This window comes from Manis javanica, chromosome 13 (assembly GCF_040802235.1).
Source record: "Manis javanica isolate MJ-LG chromosome 13, MJ_LKY, whole genome shotgun sequence".
In the NCBI taxonomy this organism is placed as follows: Eukaryota; Metazoa; Chordata; class Mammalia; order Pholidota; family Manidae; genus Manis; species Manis javanica.
The window spans coordinates 94,570,370-94,592,198 of record NC_133168.1 but is presented as its reverse complement, the minus strand read 5'-3'; the positions used below and the strand labels follow the sequence as shown (position 1 = coordinate 94,592,198).

The following is a 21,829-nucleotide window of genomic DNA, read 5'->3' as shown; positions in this document are numbered from 1 at the left end:
GAGCAGAGGCTGATCTTCCTTAGAAAGAATGCCAAATAGTCTAAGTTGAAACCAGTCCCCTCCCCCCAAGATCCCCAGTAGCTGGAACTCAGCCCTTCCTGCTTCCTTTTGAGTGTGAACTGGAGTCAAAGGCGTTAATGGCTCTCACCCAAAGAATAAAATGTGGAAAAGCAAAACTTAGGAACCTGACGGGGAGACACAGGCAGATGCCACCTTCACCCAGCGCCCCAGGCTAACGTCACAGTGATAAATCTGATACCAGGTGGCTCTGATGTGATGTCGTGAGAAGGGGCACCTCACCACGGTGACTTTCTTCCCAACAATTAACCACAGGCTAATAATGAGAAAAACAGCAAACTGAGGGAATATTCTGCACAATACCTAACCAGTACTCTGCAGAAATGTCCCAGTCACGATGCAGCTGAGACGGGGGGAGATGGCAGGCACCAAATGAAGTGTGGGACCTTGGGCCAGAAAATGGTTATTTGTGAAAAAATTAAGGACATCCAAATAAAGCCTGGAGTTTTATGAACAGTAACAACTAAGAAACATAATTTCTTTGTAATTACAGGCGTGTTGATGCCGGGGTTCTTGTTTGTGAAGTTGAAGAATGAATTTAGCAAACACTGAAGGTAGGAGAGCCAGGGAGAGGCTTTTATTTAGAGATAAAGTGAGAAGACAGAGCTCCTGGCAAGAGAGCCAGGGGTGCTGCGTTGTCTAGGGGATGTATAGGCGGTTGAGAGACAAAGGGCTAGGGATGCACACCTGCCAGATGGTCCCAAAATGTTTATTTTGAAGAGATACTAAGTTTCTTATCAGTGGGTTATTCATCAAAGTTAGCTTAACACAAAAAATTTACTGCTTTGATTCCCTTCCAGGATATTAGCTTCTGTCTGGAAACATATTAATCAAGACTGTCTGCCTTGCCTTCAATGTGGGCTGAGCCACTGTCCGTTTGATTATCTAATTGATACAGTGAAAATACAGGCTATGGTGGGATAGTTTTCTTTATTTGGGGAGTATTTGCACTTCTAGGTCAACCTACTCCTGGCCTATTAACTAACCTCCCTGAAGAATGCTTATGTTCCTAGTTTGATATTTTTACTTTAGAGAATCAGTGCGACTTTGGCTTTGCTTAATTGTTTCACATGGAGTTCCGGCAGGGGTCATTTTCCGGAGGCCCTCACCCTGCTCTGTCTAAGCCTACGGTCCCTGACCCCTGAGTAGGTCCTGCCTCTCTCTCACATCCGGGGCACTTTCCCCCATCTTCTTGTCATTGAGTACGTGGATTACGTGCCACCTCTTTAGACTCTCCTGACTGCCTGACTGAAGTCAGCTGTCCCCCACTCCCCAGTCTCTACTGCTGTGTACTGTCCCCGACAGGAGTTCCCAGGAAATCTGGTATGAGTGGACAACCAGTGGCCACTCAGTGGGGGTGCGTTGGGACAGAGGGTCAACGTCACTTCTGACAAGGACAGGTGGGTGAAGGCAGGTATGCACCAGACTGGTAGGTGTGAGGAGAGCCCAGGTGGGAGGCAGGTGACGGGAGGTAGGGATCAGCGGCTCATGGGCCCATGGCAACAATGGCCTGCAGCTACGGAGGGTGGATTCCAGCTGGAGGGTGACAGGAAAAAAGCAAGTCAAAGACAGAGATCTGTATCATCTATATCTATTTATATCTATCTGTATATCTATCCTTTCATATCTACCTACAGCCATCTCTATATCTATAGGTTTATGTGTCTCTCTCCCTGACTATATATCTCTGCTTATCTTTCTCTTTATCTGCCAACCAATCACACAGTATCTTGATACAAAACCAGAAGTGCTCAGTTCCTGCATGACAAGAAGAAATCCTGGTGCCAACAGGAACCAAGATAAGAATGATATCTGGGGGAGGGTTGCTAAGGGCAGCTATTACTCTTGTTAAAAAACAAGATTAATCAAATACATTTGAAGATCTGATTGGTTTCATGAAGCGATTCATGATTGGGGCAGCATCCCTTCTAGCAGCCGAGCAGTGCTTGGACTCGGAGTCGGTTTGTGTAGACTGGAGGGTGGGGCAAAATTGATCAGGAAAAGGAGACCAAGGACCGTTTCAAGGAAGGTCACCCTCCCTCAGGAGGAGCGGGGTCTCCCGCTCCTGAGAGAAGCTGAACCCGCAGTCTGGTTAGGCATTATGTGCCAGTTTTGCTGACCCGGCTAGGAGAGGTGACCCCATTTTGGGCCTGCGTTTTCTTCTTAATGTTCTCTACTTTATTGATTTCTTTATGGAATTCATCTGTAAAAATCATAAGCAAGTAATATTTTTGTAATCAGGATACAATACTTAGGTAGTTATCTTTCTGATGAAAGCCTAGATGATAGTTGATTGAGGGCGGGCCTATGGGGAGGGGGCCCCCCAGGGACGTGGTGGGGTCCAGTCAGCACTCCAGGATGGCTGTTCAAAGGTGATCGAGCTGGGGGGGCTCTACAGCCCTCTGCCTGGGTTCTGATTCCAGCTCTTCCGCTTTTATTTAGCTGTGTGACTGTGGGCTAGGGACTCTACCTCTCTGTGCCTTATTTCTTCATCTTGAACATGGATGATGTTGGGGTGGTGTTACAGTTGTTCAATACAAGGGTCGTGTCAATCAAAAGACCTGCCACAGATGGAACATTCGGGACAGTACTTTGCACATGGCAAGCACTCACTATAAGCCACCCCCCCCGTTCATCATCATCACCATCACTCTAAGGCAGGTATCGCGATAGACTAAGGTAGTGGCGATCTGGAGAAGCCGGACATGCTTCAGAAGCAGAAATGCTAGGCTGGGGGAAGCAACTCATCGCAATTTGCCCAGGACTTTCCTGATTTTAACATAAAAGTCCGATTTCCCAGGAAGACTGTCAGCCTCAGGTGAACCAGGAGGACAGCTGGTCACCTTAAATCAATCTTGGACTCAATGATGAGCAGGAGAATCTCTGGCAACTCCCAGCTTCCAGGCCTGGTGAATGAGAATCCTCTCACCCCCCAATGAAGAGACGTGGGGAGAGGAACCATTCTTGGGGATGTACACAGACCCTAGTGCGGATACAGTGAGTCTGAGGGGCCTCCTGCCTGTCCAGAGAAGACAGGTTTTCCTGCAGGGAGCTCAGGACAGAGGTCCCCACATTTTATTCCAGAATATTTCAAACACACGGCAAAACTGAAAGAATTGTACAGTGAACACCCGCATACTCACTTCTAGATACTGCAGTTAATACTGGACTATATTTGCTTTAATCTCTATCCTTTCCCCCTTCTTTCTTTTTACCCATTTTAATGTCACAGACACCTGCCCCTGTCCTTCCCAGTAACTTTGGTGCCCAGGCCAGTAACTGCCGTCTACATGTGTTTACAGTTCTTGTCTATGATGTAAAATTTACCTGCAATGATGCACACAGCTCTTAAGTGTACACTGGCTGATTTCTGATAACCCCCCACTATGGCCACTGAAGAAATAAATGACTCACCACCTCCCCCCCTTCTCCGGCCCCCTAGAAAATTCAAAACAAAAAGTCAAAGTGACGGAGGTGGGGGTGGGGGTGGGGGTGGGGGGTGCGACTCAGGCCGGCAAAGCTCCGGGACTGGGAGCGACTGTCCTACCCGCTCTGGGCCTCAGCTTCTCATCTCTAAAATGGTAATAGCACGGGCACCTACCTGAGGGCCGCGGTGGTGGGTGTGGGTGTGAAACTAGGTAATCATTGTAGAAGCACCGGGAAGTGCCTGGCACCGAGGGAGAACCGTCAGAACACTCACTGTTAATATTACCCAGTAGGGAGAGTCATGAGAATCATCGTTGGTGGAGGGAGAAATCGTGGATAAATGTGTTGCTGAAAATTTTTCAGACAAGCAACAGAGGAAGTTAAGTGTGAGATCCATGCCGCTGTGGGGGCAGGTGGGGGGAGGGAGAGGGGCCGAAATCCTGATCCCCCCAGTCCCCCCCCAGATGAGGGCTCCATTCGCCTGGGGGCGCATCGCAAACAAAGCATTCAGAGCCCTGAGACCGGACAGGGAAGCTAAGGCTCCACAGGCGCTTGCCATTGGTTACATGCCCCGCAGAGGGTCTTATTTATTTTGATCATGTGCACATGCTTCTGTATTTTAAACTTACACTTAACTGGAAAAGCACAAGATATTGACCCATGCTACAGCATGGATGGACCTCAGGGACATTAGGCCGAGTGAAATAAGCCAGACCCAAAGGTCCACATGCTTCCATTTCTGGGAGGTCCCTAGAGTCACCAAATTCATAGAGAGAGAGAATGGTGAGGGCCGGGGGTTGGGGGAGGTGGGAATGGGGACTTCATGTTTAGTGGGGACACAGGTTCAGTTTTGCAAGAAGACAATCATTCTGGAGATGGATGGTGGAGACGGCTGCACAACAATATGAATGTGCTTAATGCCACTGAACTGGACCCTTAAAAATGGTTAACATGGTAACTTTCATGTTATATGTATTTTGCTAAAAACTAAAAAAAAAAGCACGGGAAATAATCCCTGAAACACCTGTCACCTGTGTACCACCACAGGAAGAAGCAAATGTTATCATTTAGCTGCAACTGCCTCAGATATACATGTTCTTTATTATGATTGAAAGAAAACAGATATACATGTTCTTTTTTATGAATGAAGGGATAAAGTTGCAGCCATCTCTGCTTTGTAATTTCAATTCAAAAAATCCCAAATAGATTACAGGGAGAGGCCTCCTTCCCATTCTGATCCCCTTGGGACAGGGACCGCGGGCTTAGACAGAGTAGGGTGAGGGCCTCCGGGGAAAAACAAAGCAAGAGAATCCCTTGGAGGATTTGCCTTGGCCTGCTGGGGTCCCGCTGAACCCTGGGCAGTGTAGCAAGCAAGCCCAAAACAGCTAGTAAAAACAGGAAGGATTCCATCTTGAAGATAAGATTGCAGTAAAAAATATTTTTATTAAGGTATTATTGATATACAGTCTTATGAAGGTTTCACATGAAAAAACAATGTGGTTACTACATTTACCCATATTATCAAGTCCCCACCCAGACCCCAATGCAGGCGCTGTCCATCAGTGTAGTAAGATGCCAGATCCACTATTTGCCTTCTCTGTGCTACACTGTTCTCCCCGTGACCCCACACACCACGTGTACTAAACATAATGCCCCTCAATCCCCTTCTCCCTCCCTCTCCACCCACCCTCCCTCACCCCTCCCCTCTGGTAACCACAAGTCCCTTGGAGTCTCTGAGTCTGCTGCTATTTTGTTCCTTCAGTTTTGCTTTGTTGTTATACTCCACAAATGAGGGAAACCATTTGGCACTTGTCTTTCTCCACCTGGTTTATTTCACTGAGCATCATGTCCTCCAGCTCCATCCATGTTGTTGCAAATGGTAGGATTTGTTTCTTATGGCTGAATAGTATTCCATTGTGTATATGTACCACCTCTTATTTATCCATTCGTCTACCGATGGACACTTAGGTTGCTTCCATATCTTGGCTATTGTAAATAGTGCTGTGATAAATGTAGGGGTGCATATGTCTTTTTGAATCTGAGAAGTTGTATTCTTTGGGTAAATTCCAAGGAGTGGGATTCCCAGGTTAAATGGGATTTCTATTTTTAGTTTCTTGAGGAACCTCCATACTGCTTTCCACAATGGTTGAATTAGCTTACATTCCCACCAGCGGTGTAGGAGGGTTGCCCTTTCTCCGCATCCTCACCAGCATTTGCTGTTCTTAGTCTTTTCGATGCTGGCCATCCTTACTGGTGTGAGGTGATGTCTCCTTGTGGTTTTAATTTGCATTTCCCTGATGATTAGCGATGTGGAGCATCTTTTCATGTGACTATTGGCCACCTGAATTTCTTCTTTGGAGAACTGTCTCTTCATATCCTCTGCCCATTTGTTAATCGGGTTATTTGCTTTTTGGGTGTTGAGGCATGGAAGTTCTTTATATATTTTGGATGTTAACCCCTTGTCAGTTATGTCATTTACAAATGTATTCTCCCATACTGTAGGATGCCTTTTTGTTCTGTTGATGGTGTCCTTTGCTGTACAGAAACTTTTTAGTTTGATGTAGTCCCAAGAGTTCATTTTTGCTTTTGTTTCCCTTGCCCGAGGAGATGCGTTCAGGAAGAAGCTGCTCATGCTTATATTCAGGAGATGTTTGCCTATGTTGTCTTCTAAGTGTTGTATGGTTTCATGACTTACATTCAGGTCTTTGATCCATTTCGAGTTTACTTTTGTGTATGGGGATAAGATTGCATTTTAAAACCCAGTAAGTTAGAACAGTCTCTTTAACAGACAGACAATAACGCAGCCCACCTTGGGAGCAAAGCAGGCAGTACTGAGTGATACGTTCCCAGACCAGGAAGCTGCTATCCTGGGAGGAAATCAGAGCAGTAAATTTCTTATAAATAACCCGGAAGACTAATAAGAAACTTAATGTCTCTTCAAAGATAAACATTTTGGGACCACTTAGCAGGTGTGCATCCCTAGCCCTTTGTCTCTCAACCACCTATAAATCCCGTAGACAACGCACCACCCCAGGCTGTCCTGTCCCCTCCTGGACTGAGCCAGGAGCTCTACCCTCTCGCTTTATCTCTAAATAAAAGCCTCTCCCTGGCTCTCCTACCTTGGGGGTTCGCTAAGTTCATTCTTCGACTCCGCAAACAAGAACCCCAGCATCACCATGACTGCTTCCCCCTTTGGAGAGAAAAAGATTTACCAGAGTTTTGTGTTTCTTTCCAGAGCGTATTACTTGATCTCGGCCTGATAACTTCAAGCTGAAAAGTAGATGATAACATGGCTGAGTTTAGATGCAGGATCATGTGTTTAAAAGAACATATTTTCTCTTACTTATATGTTTAATTTTTAGATCTGAAACGAAAGGAGCGACACACAGCAGCAATTTACCGGAGAATTCCACTTTATTAGGGAAAGGTGCTGGGTTATATAGGAAGGGGCATGGGGTGATTGTGGTGTTACTTCTACGGGGCTGGTGGCTATTGGCTAGGTGCTGGGATTGGGAGGGGGGCGAGAGGTGACTGGGCTTCAGGTGGCGCCGGCGGGAACTGAGAACCCTGAAGAGAAGCCGGAAGTTCGCCATCTTACTGGTGGGGGCCTTTCAAGATCTGTCGTAACTACTGAGGACTTCGGAAGAGCGCTTGGTGGAGGCATTTAACCAGATTACATTATCAAACCCTATATCACTTTTATAAATGCCGTCCACTATGTTTAAGTGATTTCAACCCATTACGTTTCTAAATGGACCCAAATAAGTATCCAATGGCCTCTTTGCGAGTGCCAGTCCACTCAGCCAGGTGTATAAGTAAGTTAACAGCTGTAACTGGAACCAAAGGCTTAAGGGAAACTCTGCTCCCTAAAGGTGTAATTTGAATTGACTATACATTTACAAAGTAACCACACTGATGGATTTTTCTAGCCACCAAAGCCGCCCTAAACCCAAACACGGGCGTAATCTTTTCTTGACTTGAGTGACCTAAGGGCTAGTGTGGCTGTAGCAGAGGAGGAGATGAAGGGAAGGTGAGGAGGGGGCGTGCAGGCAGACCATGGGGGGCTTTGCGGGCTGCAAGGAAGAGGGCTTTATACTCCATGAGGTGGCAACCATAGAGAATTCTGAGCAGAAGAGGGACTTTTTGGGTTTTGCATAATCTCCAGTAGCTTGAAAAAACTGGGTTGTGGGGGTTTCCTCTCAACGCATTAGGAAAAAAAAGAAAAAGGACGGGGCGTTCTGAGGCTGGGAGGCTCCTGGGACGCTCAGGAGGGACCAGAAAGCCTTATGGCCTTTCTCAGCCTCTTGACCTGTCCGCTGCTGCCTCCGCATGGTCACGGCCTGAACTGCAGCAGCGTCCTGTTTGGTGCGTTTCCTCTTTGGTGAACAAAGGCTTCTTGCAGCGGCTTTGTGCAGGGTCTGCAGGGTCTGCAGGGTCCTGCGTTGGGTCCAGACGGATTGCTGCAGAAAAGCTCTGAGGGAGAAGCGCGGGGATTCAGATGCTGCAGGATGACAGGATCCTCAGGAAAATACAAACCATGTTTGCTCCAGAGAGGCTCTGAGGAGGGGTCTTTGGATAGAGTCTTCGGATAGAGTCTTCAGGGACCCCTGGTTGTTTTTCAGAAAAGCACAATAAGAAAAGACATCCTAAGCAGAGGGAAGGACATGTACAAAGCAAGGTCAAAATTGAACTCCTGATATGTTCCCCGCCTCCATTAACCGCTCCTCCCAACCAGGGTCCTGGGGTCATCATTTGGGCCTGCACCTAGTACTTGTCCCTAATCCTCTCTTCCACTCAGTCCTGCTGTCCCCATGACCACCACCCAGGGCCAGACGCCCATCGCCTGGCTGTCACCTGTCCCAGCCTTCAGTTCTTAGTTGTCTACTGCAATCCCAGTGGGACCTTTCTGTGTCTCTCCCATAAGACGCACACACCTCCATGGCGCTCCAGTGCTCTGGAGAGCAAGTCCAAACCCTTCACCCTGGCACCTGACATCATGAAGACCTGGCCCTGCCTACCCCATCATCTCATTACTGTGAGCAACTACACAAGCAATAAAAACAAAAATAGTACCCATTTACTGAGGGCCTATATGATGCAGGCCATGTGTCATACAGTTTAAAGGTGGCTTCACAACTGTCTTATCCCCATTTTACAAAAGGGCATCCCAAAATTCAGAGAACTCAAGGTGACTTGTCCAAGGTCACCAGCCTACATGTAAACTCGGTTCTTTTGAACTCCAAAGCCTCAGACTCAACCCCAAGTCTCGGTCCCCTCCAGGGCACATCGCTGATGGGAAGCGACCAGCAGTTTAAGAGTCAACTGTATGTGTTTTGCTGGGGGTATCTTTGAGTTTATCCTACTTGGTATTAACTGAGGTTCTTGGATCTATAGGTTCATTTTCTTAATCAAATTTAGGACACTTTTGGCCATTACTTATTAAGAAATTCATTTTGACCTTTCTCCCTCCTCCTGAGACTCATATGTCCACACTGGTCTACTTGATGGTGCCCCCACTTCCCTCAGGCCCTGTTAACTCTCGGCATTCTTTTTACTTTCTGTTCCTCCTAGTCAGCCATTCCAGGTGCCCGTTTTCCAAGTGTGCTGATTCCTCCTGCTTGAATCTGCTATGAACCCAGCGAGTGAATTTCTCATTTCAGTTATTGTATTAGTCAGCTCCATGATTTCCCTTCAGGTCCTTTTTATAATTTCTATCTTTATTGATATTCTCATTTTGCTCATACATCATTTTCCTATCTTTGTCCATGTTTGTCCTTTAGCTCTTAGATCATATGTAAGGTAGTTGTTTTATAGTTTTTGTCTAGTAAGTCCATCATCTCAGTTTCCTCAGGGATAGTTTCTGTTAATTTTGGTCCTTTGAAGGGGCCATACTTTCCCATTTTTCTGTCTGCCATTTGGTATTTTGTTGAAAACTAGAATTTAAATCTCATCATGGAAATCTGATTCACCTCCTTTCTCCAGGGTTTTCTGGGTGGTGTTGGTTTTCTTGTTGCAGGGTGTCTCTGTGCTCTAAGTCAGCCTGAGGTAGAAGCTTACAAGTTCCACAGGGTTTTTCTGAGCCTGTCTTTCCCTGGCATGTGCAGTGGCTTCCTAAATTCCCCCATATACCTGGTTGCATATGACTGTCATAATCCTTAAATGTCTGGCTCCCAGAAGGAGAAAAGAAGAAGAAAAACCCACAGATGTTATTTCTTAAAGTCTCGTGGAAGCCATTTCAACTGGTAGGGTTGAATGAAAACAATGGCAGCCAGCCTCGGTGTCTGCACCTCAGTGATCAAAAGCAGGTAAGCAGTAATCGGAACATAGAACCAGATAATTGGAAGGTGGGGTATTTTTGTCCAACACCCCTCCACCCTGTTCCAGGAAGCTGCATCTGGACTGTGGGCTGCTGTCCAAAGCTGCCTGCCATCGGGTTTTTGGTGGGGGATGGGTAGTCACTCCTATACTTAAAGCTGAATTGGCTGCAATTAACCCAAATGTACCAGCCACAAGTTCAAAGCTAACAACCTGGAACTGGAGGCCACGAGTTCAGATAGATTCTTTAATTTCAAAATAGTTAACTTCAAACAGTTTGTGGCAGTGTAATTGTCTTCTAGGTGGAGAAACAGATTCTTGGTGCTCGCTACTCCATCATCTTCCCCGACATGGCCTTCTACAGAGCTGCTTTTGAATGTCCTAGTATCTCAAAGAATCTCACCCCCAGTCTCCACCAGAACTAAAACAGGCTATTGTTTGTCCTACCCCCATAATCTCTTGCCTCGGGCATTTGTGGGTCCTAGACTGCCCTGCAGCTTTTATGTATGGTGGCTGTTGCTTTTCTCACTTGAGATCTGGGTTAGGTTACAGAGATGTGAACCCCTTGCAACAGTCCTTCAGGTGTCTGCCAAGCAGGTTCAAACAGTCTTACACAATAATTAGTGAATAAGGTCTGTTCTTCTCCCTCTAGTTCAAGGCCATGCTCCCCAAATTGGAACATGGGCTACTGTTGCAACCCAAAGGGAGGAGAGGCATAGCGCAAGATCCAAGAGAGGCGGAGGCCACAATAGAGAGGGAAGCCGTTTCTGAGAGACAGACCTGCCGAGACAAGGGGTCAGAGACTCCATCGTGTAATTGGCTTGGTGAAGGCAGGGTCTGTCTCCTACTCCCTTAACACCTGGGGCTGATAAGGAAGAGTTAGGATGGTCTTTACATCATCCAGTCAGAAGAAAGAAACCACATCAGTTACATTAATAAAGAGAATATAAAAATGATCGACCAGTTGTTGAAAAACTGAGAAACAGAAAAGAAAACTCAAAGGTTTAAAGGAGGCAGTATGAGAATCAATAATGACGTGGCGTGTGGAGGCCAGCAGGGGGAGCCCTTGCCCCGTCACTTCTTGTTAAATGCAGACGCCACAGGAAGATTTCTGTGAGTCTATGGAGACACTGCCAGTTGCACCCCTTTCCCTGCTACTTTACTCCCCAGCAGTGTTGGGGGACCGTTGTGGATTTTCCTCGGTCCTTGTCCCCGTCGCAACAAAGAATTGAAGGGCAGAGACACAGTAGTAGTGAAGCACAGTGAAAGTTTTATTTAAAGTGAATTAAGGAGAGAAAAAGTACAGGCTCAGCAAGGTGGGGCGCTCTGAAAGGCTGAAAAAAGAGAATTTAAAGTTAAAAGGTTACACACTTAGAAAGTGTGGGTGTCCTCAGAGAGAGGAGCGCCTGAAAAGGTTGGGGGTTCCCCCTCTTAAGGATTCTTCAGGAATGTGACTAAGGGCTGGGGGTGCAGACTTGTTAAGCGGTCTCTGAATATTTAGAATTAACTTCACACAAGGAACGTCCTGCCCTGATTTCTCCCTGGGACACTAACGTTCCTGGTCTGGGAGCAGATCAGACAAGGCCGCCTGCCCAGCCCCCAAGGTGGGCTGAGGTATTGTCTGTTTGCTAAAGAGTAAGTTAAGAATCTTACTTCCTAACTTCCTGGGCATTAAAATACAATCTTTAAGATGGAATCCTTCCTGCCGTTTACTGTATTGTTGACGGCTGGGCCTGGACGCTGAATTAGTTGCCTACGTCACAGACTAGTCGATTAGGGCTGGAAGGAGGGAAAAACAGCATATAGGTAAGTTAAAGAATGAACTGGGCCTGCATGATTAACACTATGAAGACATGGGCTCTGCTGAGGTACCTTCCTTTATCTGGGGAATATTCAAACATTCCAGGCCAAGTTGCTCCTGGCTTTTTGAGCTTTAACTGATTAACTCAGGGTCTTTTTAGTGGACTTTCCTGGCCTTTTTCTCTTTCCACCCCGCTCTCATCTATTTTCCTGCCTGACAGCAGGAAGAAGGAATGTTTCTTCCTCTCCTGGCAACAGCCCAGTCTAGGGGAAACTGTCACAGCCCAGCCTATGAGAAGCCACAATTCTTGGAACTCCCAGTTCCCTCCAACGGAGTTTTTGTTATAACAGCCCCAACTAGGCCCTTTCCTCCATAAAAAAACAGTCTGTTGTTCTCTGAATTTGCCTGTGCTTCTGGATCTTGCATGTCCCGAATTGCAATTCTGTGCCATTGCTCAATAGATCCATTTTTGTTGGTAAAATAATGGACTTTTATTTTTAAGATTAACAGTTGCAACTACAAGAGGCATTTTCTTCTCTCTAGAACTGGAGGATCAAATGGAAGAAGATGAAATATTAAGTCTCAGAAACTTGGAACAATGGTTCTGTGGCCTGGAACCCAGAATCCTGAGAAAGGGGTGCGTTTTGACTGGTGCTGGTTTCTCTAGGGAGTCTCAGTGAGGCTGGCTCTGCGAGTGATAGGAAAACTGCACACTGGAGCTGATGCCAGCGGGAACTGCCTCTGCAGGGTGAAGAAGCTGACATGACAAGAAACAGGAAAACATGGAAGTTTCTTCTCCAGCCTCCAGCCTTTCGGCCTCTATCGCCCTCTGTTGGTAGTGCCTAAGGGAGCCAATTGGAAACCGGAAACGTGGTTTGCCGACGCCCACTCCCATCAGTATACACGTTCACAAATAAGAGAGAGAGAATTTAAGCAGAGAGATAGCAGTTTAATAAGTGACGTGGTCTCCCACTTGGCTCGAAGGACACAAACCCGTGAGTTGGTGACAAGGCACAGATTAAGTGCTCTCCCATATGAATGCTCACACATTACTCACAATAGTCAGAAGATAGTAATAAACAAAATGTCCATTAATGGGTGAATAAAGAAAATATACTATATCCATACAATGGAATATTATTTAGTTCTGCCATATTGTTCAATTCATAAATTCAAATGAAATAGATATGTACTACAACACAGATACCCCTTGAAATTATGCTAATGTAATGAAGTCAGTGAAGTCAGTGGTTAATCACAAAGACTGCATGTTATATAATTCCATTCATATGAAAGTCATGAATATTAAAGTCTAGAGACAAAATAGATTCGTGGTTGTCTAGGACTAGGAGGAAGAAGATGAGAAAATACTGATAGCTAAAGGGTGAGAGGGGTTATCGCGCCCGCTTCCCGTGGGTCGAGTCGACCCGATCACAGGAGACCTGGCTCGGTTTCAATCAGCTTTAATTTCTTCTCACAGGCGGTGTTACAGAAAGAGTGCAGCTTGCACGCAGGCAAGTATGAATTAGAGCTCTTTTAGATTCTCTCTAGCTTATTCCTCTCGTCTCTGCAAGCTAGCTCGCTAGCGTCTGGTTCCGCTGGCTTCTCCCTCTCCCTACTACTAACTACCGCTATATATATGTTTCCTAGACCAATCAAAGGGGAGAGCATGCGTGACCTTTAACTCTATTGGCGACAGGGCAGAAATCATGCAGTGTGCACGAGCACGGAACTACTTATAAGGTCTGGGGGGGGGATTCTCCTACTCTGCAGAGCGGATGCGTGGGATGTGCAATTACCGGATGTGAGCGCCATCTTAGAAGGGCTTGGGTCCGACCTCGGCCGCGGCTCAGACCTCTACAAGGGGTTTCTTTTGGAGGTGATAAAAAATGTTGTAGAACTTACCATGGTGATGACTGGCAGGTATCTGTGAATATAGTGGAAACCATTACACTGTACACTTTCAAGGGTTTATTGTATAGTATGTGTAATACATCTCAAAGATGTTCAAATAAATGCATTAAGAGCTTTACAATGTGAGTTTTGCAATTTGACTTCAAGCATATTAAGGTTCCAGGTGCACCCCAGATGTACATAATAACACATCATTTCCTTATATCAGTGAAAATAGAAATTCAGTTTCCTTAGGGGTGTTATAGACTGTTAACATTTCAAACATCTCTAGGGGCACACTCAAAAACTGGTCTAAAGTAAATTTCCTTCCACCAGTGTGAAACCCACACCTGGTAATTTAAAGAACACATCTCAAAGCTTGTGGTTGGTCTGAGAAGAGTCCCTGCAGCCAGGCTAGGTCTGGGGGGTCCCACCTTCCCACCAGAGCCAAGAGCTGGGAGACCTTGGGATTATTTAATGTATTTGGGGATGGGGAAGGGACGGGAGAAAAACTTGCAGTCAATGGTCAAAGATCAAAATGGAGCCAGACTCTATTACATACGATGAGGTGACTTTTAAGTGTGTTTGTAAACGAGGGTCACAGTTCCATGAATGGCCTCGCAGACTTATGCCAAGCCCCCGCGCGCGGTCGCGTCTAACCCGCGCTGAACGGGGCAGGTGCCTCGGTTGCTGCGTCAGCCGCCCCGTGAGCTGCACCTGCCGGGAGCCGCTGGGACGACGCCGGGGGACCCAGCAGCCGGCCAGCGGTGGGGGTGCGGGCCCGGTGTCCCGGGACCGGGTGGGGAGGCCAGTAGGATACGGCCGTCCCGCGGGCATCTCTGGGGTTCAGACCTGAGTCCTCCGGGGGCGCCGCTCGGACCTCGGGCCCCTCCGGCCCGCGGCGTGGGGGCTGGGCCGGCAACCGGGCCCGGGCGTCCTGTCCGGTTACAGCGCGCGGCCCCGGAACCTCTCTGGGCGTCTCTCAGGTTGTGCGGTGACCACGGGGAGGGGCTTCAGGGACCGTAGTGACTCGGCCTCCGGGGCTCGTGCGTGGGAGGAGCTGTGCTCTGTGGGGTCCCCGTCCATCCTTTCTCCAGTGGGGGAAGCGTGTTCTCCTGAGTTTCCTGAATGTTTGGGGAGCAGGGTCTGTCCCCCATCCTACCTCTTCCTAGGACTGGCAGTAAATCCAAAATCCAGATCCCTCTCGCCTCCTGAAATGCCAGCTTCGCGTCTCCGTTGCACAGTTTCGTTACCAGCTGTTTGTGTTCCGGGGTGCATTTCGAACAGACGCAGTATTTTAATGGTTTATTAGTTTCCCACAGTCAATGGATGGTGGTTTTTAAAAGGTTCTGTGTGCGTGTGCGTGTGTGTGTGTGTTTGTGTGTATATTTTACATGAGAAGGAAGCAGAGAATAACCTTCTGGAACTACGTTGCATGAACTCTTCGTACCTCTCCCCAGGATCTACCCTGGGCACAGACGTCCCAAGGGAGGTCCTGTTGGGTGAAGGTTCCTGTTTGGAGAATCTCTTGGGTGATGTGACCTGTCAGCGCTGTCGCTCCCTGGGTTTCTCAACTGAAAAGATTTATTCACTTCGTTGAGTCTCAGATTTTCAATAAATATAAAATGTATTTAACCAACAGATCTTGAAAGGGTGCAAAATATTTCCAAAGAGTCAACAAAGAAGTGCATTTTGGAAACAATGAAATAATGGATTCCAGCATTACTACCTGTGTTAAACATTCATTTTTTATTCTTCTGAAAGTGTTTAATATTCTGAGGTCTGTTCTTTTGGGTGATTTCAAATGGAATATTGGGGCTTAGATTTATAACACGTATAAGTGTTAAAATAAGATAGTTTTCTAACCAGTGTCTTGCCGTCTAAATAATAAATTGATGTCCTCGTTTTCTGAAAGGAACAGATATTTGTGAATTTTCTGGTTGAATAAGAAAAAGTGCCTTGCAGTTTTCTGCCCTCCTTTCCACAATAAATACAGGGTTTGAGTGATTTTACCTGACTGCAGGCGGCAGTCATGACACGTGGGCCCTGCAGGGCTCACAGGAGAAACTTCTGTGGGCAGATGAGGCCCCAGTGGAAATGATGTCTACCCAGGAGACCACAGTGGAGGACACGGTGGCTGTGCAAAGAGTTATACAAGCCTTTACTGCACTTACTGACTGCGTTTGGAAAACCAAAGTGAACAATGGGTCAGGTTGACAAGGGTGCATTTCTGGAAGTGATTATAGCGTGTGGGGACTGGAACATCATTCTTACAGCTCTTTCAGGTCCTGACTGTCACCTCTTCAACTCCCGTTTTGCATTTCTTATACACATGGTCTTTTTGGGCAGTGTGAGGTCAGGAAGTGTGAGATGCCTTTCCCATCAGGAGGGGCAGATGGACCCTCCCTTGGGGATTGCTTTTGGGACCCGAGCATACCCTTCTACCACATGGCATGGGGGTGAGAACAATTCATTCTGTGAAGGTCACGTAAGTGTGTTCACATTTATGTGAAACGTGTGTATATACACAGCACATGCCCAGTTATTCAATAAGCATCAGTTCCCTCCTCTGCCTTCTAGTAGGTGCTGCTGTGAACAAATCAGAATACCGCTGCTCCTTGAAGCTGACACTGTAGGAGACAAGATAAAAGTAAAATATACAATGTATCTGGCAGTTGTATTCAGAAGGAAAGAAAGAGCAGGGGTGGAGTGCGGAGGGTCTGGGCTCTAGGTGTCTGCATCATCTATGAGCATTTGTGGGTTTTCATGTCTACAGATGTAATCACCAGCATGTGCCATGACAGAGTCTGTGATTTATGTGTCTGAGTAGGCATATGTATGTGTGAATCCTTAAAATCTAGAATGCTTTATGTTATTTTTTGCCTATTTGCCCTGGGTTGCCCCTCCCACACCATGCTGAATAGCCCTGGCAATAGCAGATACTTTATCTTATTCCAATGTAGAGATGAGGCCGAGAGAATCTCTGAGATGTAGAGACAAGGCCGAGAGAATCTCTGAGCTGTCAAAGCATGCACGGCCCTAGGCTGGAAAATTCCACCCGAGCAAAGTGGGCAAACAGGAAAACCGCAGAAGCTAAGATAGAACCCAGGTCAGGAAAGCCCCTTCACCCCAGCCAATCAAGTACTGCCACCCCTGGGTAAAGTAGGTCACCCAGAAACGAGCAAGAACCACCTGCAGGAGGGCTGCTAACCACCTTATGTAAGCCAACCCTATATAAGGATGCTAAAAACAAGGGTTGGGGTCCTGGTCAAGGCTCCACTGCGCCGGATGCGACTGGGACCCTAGCTCGAGCTAGCAATAAAATTCCTCTCTGCCTTTGCACTGCTGGCTGTGGACTTGTCTATTCACACCCGGGACCCGAAACTCCGAGCAGAACACTAGTTTGTATTAATCACTTTATATTTTCACTGTCTTCGGGTGTTTTGACATCTTGGGGTCTTTCAGACCTAGAGAGTGATTGCCCTTCCCAGGGGTACCTAATTCCAAGGGTGGGTGGACAACTTGCCTGGAGCCTGCCTTTTATGTGAAGACTGCCCAATCTAGCGCTGTATCCCCACCTCCCTTCTTATCTATCTCTCACGCCCCAAACTGATTATTTCCCCTGCCCTAACCCAGCCCAGGGTCAGGTACTAGACAACTAGTGACAGCCTCTATGCCCCAAAGCCTTCTGTGATTATTCAAACTGGCACCCCTAAGATGTTACTCAGCTCTGCCCGGCCTTTCCTGCAGAAACCCTAAATAAAGGCTTGGCCTAGGCCAAGTCCTCAACTTACAGAATTTCTAGAAGGAACATATGGCAAATATCACACTTAATTCTGAGAAAATGGAAGCTTTTCTACAAAGATCAGGAACAAGGCAAGGATGTTCCCTCTCACCATTTCTCTTCATCATTGTTCTAAAAGTCCTAGCAAATGCACTAGGACAAGAAAAGGAAATAAGTGTTGAGATTGAAAGATGGCTGAATACAATTTTTCTAACATGTTTGTCTATGTAGAAAATCCCCCCAAAAATGGATTTTAAAACCTTCTGAAACTAATAAGAAGTCAGAGGAAGATCACAGGCTATAAGGGGAATGTACAAATATCAGTTGCTTTCCTATACTATTGGAATTTTTTTACATCTCATATTTTTATTATTTTTTATTATTTTAAATATATTAGTAAACTCAGTTTTCCCAGAGATGTAATTCAAAAATAAAGTTATAAATTTACAACAAATAAGAAATTTGAAAAGCTGTTAGAAGCAAGTGATAGATCAGATACTCCAGACTCTTCAAAGAGTGGTTTGTCCCTGTGTTTCCTTAAAGTCATCTGCCTCCACAGGGTGAGTGAAACGGAGAGCGACGTTGCAGAGGAGTGGCCGGGAGAGCTCTTCCGTCTTCAGCGCCGAAGAAACAGCGCTGATGTTTGTAGTCAGGGCCCCCACCTTCAGCTTACGGTCCGCAGCATGATTCTTAAACATCTTTAAGTCAGGTTCTTGCCTCGGCCTTTTCCTGAGTCAGGGGTAATTTACCCGAATTCACTCACTCCCGAGCCACTGCCCACCGGCACCGGAGCTCTACCACTGTATGAGGCAAATTGGCAGAGAACAGTTGGATATTTTTAAAAAATTTTGTTATCATTAATCTGCAATTACATGAAGAACATTATGTTTATTAGGGTCCCCCCTTCACCAAGTCCCCCCCACAAACCCCATTACAGTCACTGTCCATCAGCGTAGTAAGATGTGAACAATTGGATTTTGAAGTTAAAAATATAATGCGTTCACAATAGTACTAAAAAAATACTTAGGTATAAATCTAACAAAATATGTACAAGATCTATATGAGGAAAACCACACAACTGCTGACAACAGTCAATAAAGATCCAAAATAAGTGGAGATATTCTATGTTGACAGGAAGGCTCAATATTGTTAAGATATCGGTTGTCTCCAATTTGATCTGTGCATGACTATTTTTTGTATATTGGCAAATTGATTTTGAAGTTTAAATGGCAGAAAAGCCAGCACAATACTGTAGAAGAAAGACAGGACTGGCACCAACTGACTTTAACACTAACTATAAAGTTATAGTAATCAAGACAGAGGGGGTGTTGGCCAAGAGAACAGACATATGGATGAGTGGCATAGGATAGAAAGCCCAGAAGCAGACTTGTACAAGTACAATCAACTGATCTTTGAAAATGGAGCAAAGGCAGTTCAATGCAGAACGGACAGTTTTTTCAGTAGTTGGTGCTGGAATGATTGAACATCCCATGCAGAGAAATGAATCTAGACATAGACTACAATTTTCACAAGAAAGAACTCAAAATATATCATAGACCTACATGTAAAATACAAAAAACTTGCAGAATATAACGAGAGAAAATCTAGGAATCCCTGGGTCTGCTGAGGTTTCTGATATGGAACAAAAGCAAGATCCAAGAGAAAAGCTGATAAGGTGAACTTCATTAAAATTGAAAAACTGCAGTTGAGAAGAAGCCACTGTTAAGGGAATGGGTGTCAAGCCACACGCTGAAAGAACATGTTCTCAAAACACATATCTAGCAAAGGACCGGTACCCAAAATATAGGAAGAATTCTTAAAGCTGAATGGTAACAAACAACGTGATCAAAAAATATGCCAGAGATCTAAACAGACATCTCACCCAGGAAGATATACTGATAGCAGATTGAATGTATGAAAAGATCAACATCATTGTCATTAGGGATTTGCAAATTAGGGGATATTTTGTTGGGATGATATAGATGAAGATTTTTATATCTTCTTGGAGAATTGGCCCTTTTATCACTGCATAATGTCTATCTTTATCCCTGATTATTTTCCTTGTTCAGAAGTTTGCTTTCTGAAAGTAAAATCAAATTCTTGTCCTGTTCAGTCAAGAATCTCTGCCATAACCAAGTCTTGTTTTAATGCTTGCTTGGTCATGTCAGATTGTTTCTCTTGCAGCGTGTCTTGTAATTTTTAGTTGAAAGCTGGACATGATATTGTTGGTAACAGGATTTGAGTTAAAGAGGCCTTTAGTGTTAGATTTTATGTTTTACTGAATAGCGGTTTGACTCTTGTTTGCTGAGCTATAGGTGTCAAGCTTCAGTATCCTTTAGGTCCTTTGTATTTTTTGCTCCTGTTGGGTTTGGGTTTCCCTAGAACTCATTTCTTAGTGGAACCTGTGTTTTAGGGCTCACTTAGTTGCAATCCACTGTTATTAAACTGGAGCCCTCTTAATATGGTGGCTTGAGCAAAGCAGAGAGTTGGGTGAGCCTTTATTTTGTCAAGGGATGAAGCTGGGTGTTTTTGAGGTTTGACAAACCTAGCAGCTGGCACGCAATGAAGAGGGGCATGTGTGGCCCTTCCTAATTTGGTTGCCCATTGTGGACCAGGCAGGGTGAGTGGGTTAAATAACATGGTCCTAGTCTAATGGCATGAAAGATCTTCAGAAAAATTCCACTGAGACACTTAAAAAAATACCTGATCACTACACCTCAAAACTCAATTTAATCAACAAGGAACTGGCAACCTGTGCAGAGAAGAAGAATCTTAGCAGATTGACGACTAAATATAATGTGATATCCTGAATCTGCTCCTAGAACAGAAAAATATCAAGGAAAAACTAAGGAAAGTTGAGTAAAATATAGACACAGAAGTGTATTAATTCTGGTTCATTGAGTATAAAAAAATTTCCAAACTAGTGTAAGATGTTCACAGTAGGAGAAACTGGGCACAGACATACGAGGACTCCCTGTATGGTCTTTGAAATTTTTTCCTAAACCAAAGATCATGAGAAAATAGCAAGGTTTATGAAAATCATTATGACAGGCTGAGACTGAATATAGCATCCATTTATGGACTTACTAAACCTATTAAACATGTTTTTAATTTGGCTCATAAAAAAAGATGTAAAAACATACTCTATACAGAAGACGTAGCTACAGTTAGAAGAGTCAGTAGGGAAAGTGTGTGTGTGGAAATGTACATATTAAATCAGGAAACTATAAATGAAAAGAGAGCCGGGGTAGTGTTTCTGATATCAAAGTAGAAGTGAAGCCTAAAGCATTAAATGTGATAATGAAGGGCCCTTTTTAAAATTATGGTATCACTGATATACAATCTTATGAAGGTTTCACATGAGCAGCATTGTGGTTACTACATTCACCCCTATTATCAAGTCCCCCCCCCACCCCATTGCAGTCACTGGCCATCAGTGTAGTAAGATGCTATAGAGGCACTACTTGTCTTCTCTATGCTATACTGCCAATGAAGGGCACTTAAAAAATATTTTCTTTTTCCTGGTTTCCTTTATTTTTTGAAGGACAATTCTTGATGTTAAAACCTGCAATTCACAATGAAGATTTAACACTTCTGAACAAGGTGTATCGCATGACTATATATGAAAGACAACACTCTAATAATAAAAAATACACATTTGTCTTAAGTGATATGATAACAGTCACAAAGATCATCTGTAAATCATAACAAACTTATATACAGAAATATTACTAAAATGCTCTCAGATGACAATGCAAAATAAAGCATTTAAAAATAGAAACAAAAACTGTTTTCTAGATTTGTTAACCTGCGTTCATTAGTAGCTACTAACACTGAAGTCCATCAAAACTTTAATATATTTGTATGCTTTTTGTGGAGACAAAGGGACAGAGAGGAAGTCGGAGAGCGTGCAGGGCCCTGCAGCTGGGGCAGCAGGGGCGGCACAGGCAAGCGGGGAGCAGTCAGGGGGGGCCGGGATGGATGAGCACAGGTGTGCCCCCCCTGGGCTCCTGGCCCAAGAAGCCAGGCCTAGTTAAACCGTCGAGCTCAGTGTTGGGGGAACAGGAAACCAGGCCCGCACCAGCGGTTCTGACGGGCTTGGGGTGGATCCGGACCTGGGTTCCAATCCTGCCTCCTCTGATGACCCTACAAATTACTTCCCCTACATTTGTTTCCTTATTTGTATTATGTTGACCTTACTGGATTCTTTCAAGGATTAAATGAAATACCATAAAAAAAAACAGAAACAAAAACAAAGAGAAGGCCCTCCCACCTGGAAAGGTACAAAACTTTCCTTAAACTTAACTTTGGTTGTAAGGGGAAATATACACTGAAACGATAAGACTGCCGCTCTACTACCAGGGAAAAGAGATGTGGGCCAAGGGAGAGGATACTAGGATATTACTAAGCACAGGTAAAAAGTCTGAACTGTCTACTAATTAAAGCTAAACTCATACAAAACCATAGAATGGGAGTTAACCAGGGGCTGGGAAGCAGGGGAATTAAGGAGATGTAGTTTAAAGATACAAACT

The 21,829-nt window shown here is 45.2% G+C and overlaps 1 long non-coding RNA gene and 1 pseudogene across 2 annotated transcripts in view; one reads left to right on the top strand and one right to left on the bottom strand.

The window, feature by feature from the left end:
• Positions 1–12,648, top strand: part of LOC140845676 (uncharacterized) — a 31,522-nt gene extending 18,874 nt beyond the window's left edge. The window contains exons 2-4 of one of the 2 annotated variants that reach the window (XR_012124520.1): positions 9,679–9,809; positions 10,472–10,614; positions 12,164–12,648. This is a non-coding gene — a long non-coding RNA (uncharacterized lncRNA). Of the gene's footprint in view, positions 1–9,678; positions 9,810–10,471; positions 10,615–12,122 lie in introns of both variants that reach the window. The other variant, XR_012124519.1, reaches the window with a different exon arrangement.
• LOC140845672 (tartrate-resistant acid phosphatase type 5-like) overlaps positions 1–21,829 on the bottom strand; it is a 49,107-nt pseudogene that overhangs the window by 3,803 nt on the left and 23,475 nt on the right.